The sequence below is a fragment of the Cervus elaphus genome, chromosome 12, assembly GCF_910594005.1.
Source record: "Cervus elaphus chromosome 12, mCerEla1.1, whole genome shotgun sequence".
In the NCBI taxonomy this organism is placed as follows: domain Eukaryota; kingdom Metazoa; phylum Chordata; class Mammalia; order Artiodactyla; family Cervidae; genus Cervus; species Cervus elaphus.
The window spans coordinates 41,358,485-41,364,180 of NC_057826.1; the positions used below are offsets into that span (position 1 = coordinate 41,358,485).

Sequence of the window (5,696 nt, forward strand, 5' to 3'; positions counted from 1 at the left end):
GGTTTGCCTTCAGATTTTATGGAGAAATCAAAAGTTTTACAGACAAACAAAAGCTAAAAGAGTTCATTTTTTTATACTAATTCAGCTTAACAAGAAACATTAAAGGGAATTCTCTAAGGAGGGAGGAGGAGGGGAAAGAGAAAGAAAGAGCTTCCTGGTAAGAGGAAATATTTAGTAAAGATAGTAAATCAACCTTATGCAAAATTAGTAAAAAGGTCAAAAGACAAGAATAGTAAAACCACCTATATTTGCAGTAAGTAGTTAGGGGACACACAAAACAAAAAGATGTAAAATATGATGTCAAAACAGTAATTGTAGGGGAGGGACCTAACAATGTAGAGGTGTTAAAGTGCATTAGAGATTATGAGATTAGTAACTTAAAATAACATAGATAGCTACATAAACCTTATGGTAACCACAAATCAAAAACCTATAATAAAGACACACACAAAAAAGAGAAAAGAGCCCAAAATAACAGTAAAGATAGTCATCAAATCATAGGGAAGAAAGCAAAAGAAGAACAAAATAATCAAAAAATAACTACAAAAGCAATTCCAAAACAATTAACAAAATGGCAGTAAGTACATATGTATCAGTAACTATTTTAATTGTAAATGGACTAAATGCTCCAAAGAAAAAAACAGATATGCCAAATGGACATAAATACAAGAGTCATATATATATATATATATATATGCTGCCTGAAAAAGACTCACTTCTGATCTAAAGACACACACAGGCTGAAAGTGAGAGAATTAGAATAAGGTATTCTATGCAAATGGAAATCAAGAGAAAGTCAGAGCAGCAATACTTATATCAGACAAAATAAACTTTAAAACAAAAACTGCAAAAAGAAACAATAAAGGACATTACATTCATAATGATCAAGGGATCAATCCAAGAAGATGCTGTGAAAATTGTAAATATACACGTACCCAATAAAAGTATTTTTACCCAAAGCAAATATCAACATACATAAAGGGAGAAATTGAGAGCAACACAGTAAGAGTCAGGGACTTTAACATCACACTTACATCAATGAACAGATCAACAAGATAGAAAATCAATAAAGAAATACTGGCCTTAAATGACACATTAAACCATTGACCTTCTCTGATTGTGTAGAGCACCCGAAACCATGAGGAGGAGGTGCAGTGTTCTCTCCTGAGCGTGAAGCGGGTCTTTGGTGTTGCTTTTGCAGCTGCTATTGGCCATTGATGATCGTTCTTCTCTTCCTTTGGGAGAGTAAGAGGGAGAGGACACCATCTGAGTGGAAAGAAAAAAAAAAAAAACCATTGACTTAATATATATATTGGTCAAAATTCATATATATATATATACATATATATATATATATATAAAACATTCCATTCAAAAACAGCAGAATACGCAGTCTATTCAAGTGCACATGAACATTCTACTGGATAGAATGTACTAAAGGACATCTAACCCAATATCCTAATGGACAGGTCACATAATAAGCCACAAAAATATTCTCAATAAATTTAAGAAAACTTAAATCATATCAAGCATCTTTTCCAACCACAATACTATGAGACAAGAAATCAACTACAACAAAAATTTGCAAGGAAAAACACACACACACACACACAAACACACAGAGGCTAAACAATCAACCAATGGTCCCTGAAGAACTCAAAAAAGAAATTTAAAGATATCTGAACACAAATGAAAATGAAAGAACAATAATCCAAAATCTATGGGATGCAACAAAAACAGTTCCAAAAGAGTAGTTTACAGCAATACAAGCCTACCTCAGGAAACAAGAAAAATCTCAAGCAACCTAACCTCACACCTAAAGGAACTAGAAAAAGAAAAAAACCAAAAGTTAGTAGAAGGTAAGAAATCATAATGATCACGGCAAAAATAAGTGAAATAAAGACTAAAAACAATAGCAACTAAGATCAATGAAAAGAACTGGTCTTTGAAAAGATAAATAAAATTGATAAACCTTTAGTCAGACTAATCAAGAAAAAGAGGGCCCAAATCAATAAAATCAGAAACAAAAAAATTACACCATAGATCATTGAAAATTATTGCAAGCAATTATATGTTAATAAAATAGACAACCTAGAAGAAATGGACAAATTCTTAGAAATGTACATACTCCAAAGACTGAATCAGGAAGAAATAGAAAATATAAACAGACCAATTATCAGTAATGAAACTGAATCAATGATTTTTAAAACTCCCAGAAAACAAAAGTCCAGAACTAGATGGCCTCCCAGGTGAATTTTACCAAACATTTAGAGAAGAGTTAACACCTATGACAACCCATTCCAGTACTCTTGCCTGGAAAATCCCATGGGCAGAGGAACCTGGTGGGCTGCAGTCCATGGGGTCGTAAAGAGTCGGACACGACTAAGCAACTTCACTTTCACTTTTCACTTTCATGCACTGAGAAGGAAATGGCAGCCCACTCCAGTGTTCTTGCCTAGAGAATCCCAGGGACGGCGGACCCTGGTGGGCTGCCGTCTAAGGGGTCGCACAGAGTCAGACACGACTGAAGTGACTTAGCAGCAGCAGCAGCAGCTAACACCTATCATTCTCAAACTATTCCAAAAAACTGCAGAAGAAGAAATGCTTCCAAACACATTTACAAGGCCAGCATCTCCCTGATAGCAAAACCAGACAAAGATACTACAAAAAAAAGAAAGAAAGAAAATTACAGGCCTATATCCTTGATGAACACAGATACAAAAATGTTCAACAAAATATTAGCAAAATGAAACCACCAATACATTAAGAAGATCATACACCATGATCAAATGTAATTTATTCCAGGAATGCAAAGATTTTTCAGTGTCTACAAATCAATGTAATAATACCATATTAACTAATTGAAAAATAAAAATCACATGATCACCTCAGTAGATACAGAGAATCTTTTGACAAGTTTCAACTCCTGCAGCTCAATTCCAGAAAAATAAATGACCCAATCAAAAAATGGGCCAAAGAACTAAACAGACATTTCTCCAAAGAAGACATACAGATGGCTAACAAACATGAAAAGATGAAAAGCACATGAAAAGATGCTCAACATCACTCATTATCACAGAAATGCAAATCAAAACCACAATGAGGTACCATTACACGCCAGTCAGGATGGCTGCTATCCAAAAGTCTACAAGCAATAAATGCTGGAGAGGGTGTGGAGAAAAAGGGAACCCTCTTACACTGCTGGTGGGAATGCAAACTAGTACAGCCACTATGGAGAACAGTGTGGAGATTCCTTAAAAAACTGGAAATAGAACTGCCATATGACCCAGCAATCCCACTCCTGGGCATACACCCTGAGGAAACAAGAACTGAAAGAGACACGTGCACCCCAATGTTCATCGCAGCACTGTTTATAATAGCCAGGACATGGAAGCAACCTAGATGCCCATCAGCAGATGAATGGATAAGGAAGCTATGTTACATATACACAATGCAATATTACTCAGCCATTAAAAAGAATTCATTTGAATCAGTTCTAATGAGATGGATGAAACTGGAGCCCATTATACAGAGTGAAGTAAGCCAGAAAGATAAAGACCAATACAGTATACTAACGCACATATATGGATTTTAAAAAGATGGTAACAATAACCCTATATGCAAAACAGAAAAAGAGACACAGATGTACAGAACAGACTTTGGGACTCTGTGGGAGAAGGCGAGGGTGGGATGTTTTGAGAGAATAGCATTGAAACAAGTATACTATCAAGGGTGAAACAGATCGCCAGCCCAGGTTGGATGCATGAGACAAGTGCTCAGGGCTGGTGCACTGGGAAGACCCAGAGGGATCGGATGGGGAGGGAGGCGGGAGGGGGGATAGGGATGGGGAACATATGTAAATCCATGGCTGATTCATGTCAATGTATGGCAAAAACCACTACAATATTGTACAGTAATTAGCCTCCAACTAATAAAAATAAATGAAAAAAAAAGTAAACCAAATATAAATTTGGGGGAGAAAAGAAATTAGGATGCAGTGAGATAAAAATGTAAGCAAAAACAAATATTAATAGGAAACAAAAATAGAAGTAAAATGCTGACTGAAAGTTGGTTATATAATAAACACAGATTAAAAAAATGCATCAAAAACTTACGTGGATTTGTGGATAAACAATGGGAGAGAGTTATGTGAGAAAGAAAATGTGGTAAAGTGAATCATGGAAGTTACATGGTAGATATACGGGAATTCATCATACACGTCTATGGTTTCCTATGTTTGAAACTTTTTATAATAAAATGTTGGGAAAAAAGAAAGCATAAATAAAATAATTTTTAAAGTATCTCTCAATAAAAAAAAAGTTTCAACATCTATTTATGATTCAAAAAAAAAAAACCTCCAACATGGTGGGTATAGAGTGAACATACCTCAACATAATAAAGTCCATATATGATAAGCCCACAGCTAAAATCATACTCAACAGTGAAATGCTAAAAGCATTTCCTCTAAGATCATGAATAAGACAAGAATACTCACTCTCACCACTTTTATTCAACATACTATTGAAGTCCTAGCCATAGCAACTAGACAAATAAAGAAATCAAAGGAATCCAAACAGGAAAGGAAGAATTAAAGCTGTCACTGTTTAAAGATGACATGATACTACAAATAGAAAATCCTAAAGACACCACCAGAAACTACTATAGTTCATCAATGAATCTGGTAAAATAGCAGGATACAAAATTTATATCTAGAAATCTGTGCATTTCTATATACTAACAACAAACTACCATACAGAGAAATTAAGATAACAATTTCATTTACCATCACATGAGAAAGACTAAAATACTTTAGAAGGAGGTAAAAGACTTGTGCCCAGAAAACTATAAGATACTGATGAAAGAAACTGAAAATAACACAAACAGATGGAAAGATACACTACATTCATGGATTGGAAGAATGGATATTGTTAAAATGATCATAGTATGCAAGGCAATCTGCAGATTTGATGAAATCCCTATCAAATTACCAGTGGCATTTTTCACAAAAGTAGAATAAATTCTAAAAGTTCTATGGAAACATAAAAGACCCCAAACAGTGAAAACAATTTTGAGAAAGAAGAACAAAACTGAAGAAATCACACACCTGACTTCAGACTACACTACAAAACACTACGGGACAAGCACAAAAACACTGACATTGACATACAGATAAATGGAACAGGATATAAACCCCAGAAATAAACCACACACTTATGAGTTTATGTCACAGATCAACTAATCTATGGCAAAAGAGGCAAGAATATACAATGGAGAAAAGACAGTCTCTTTAATAAGTGGTGTTAGACAACGTGGACAGCTATGTAAAAGAATGGAATTATGGAGAAGGAAATGGCAACCCACTCCAGTACTCTTGCCTGGAAAATCCCATGGACCGAGGAGCCTAGTAGGCTACAGTCCATGGGGTTGCAAAGAGTCGGACACGACTGAGCAGCTTCACTTCACTTCATGGCAAAATGTCTTGTGTGAAACACGTTTATCTTAATTTCCATGAAACAACATTCTGCAGTCTAATAAAACTTTATCTACTGTAAAGAAAAAAAAAAAGAATGGAATTAGAACATTCTCTAATATCATATACAAAAATTAACTCAAAATGTTTTAAAGACCTAAATGTAAGACCTGAAACCACTGAACTCCTAGAGGAAAACAGGGGCAAAACACTCTGACATAAATTG

At 34.9% G+C, this 5,696-nt stretch overlaps 1 pseudogene; it reads left to right on the forward strand.

The window, feature by feature from the left end:
- The first annotated feature begins 1,078 nt into the window (after positions 1-1,078).
- On the forward strand, positions 1,079-1,275 carry LOC122706079 (annotated as a pseudogene).
- The last annotated feature ends 4,421 nt before the right edge of the window (positions 1,276-5,696 follow it).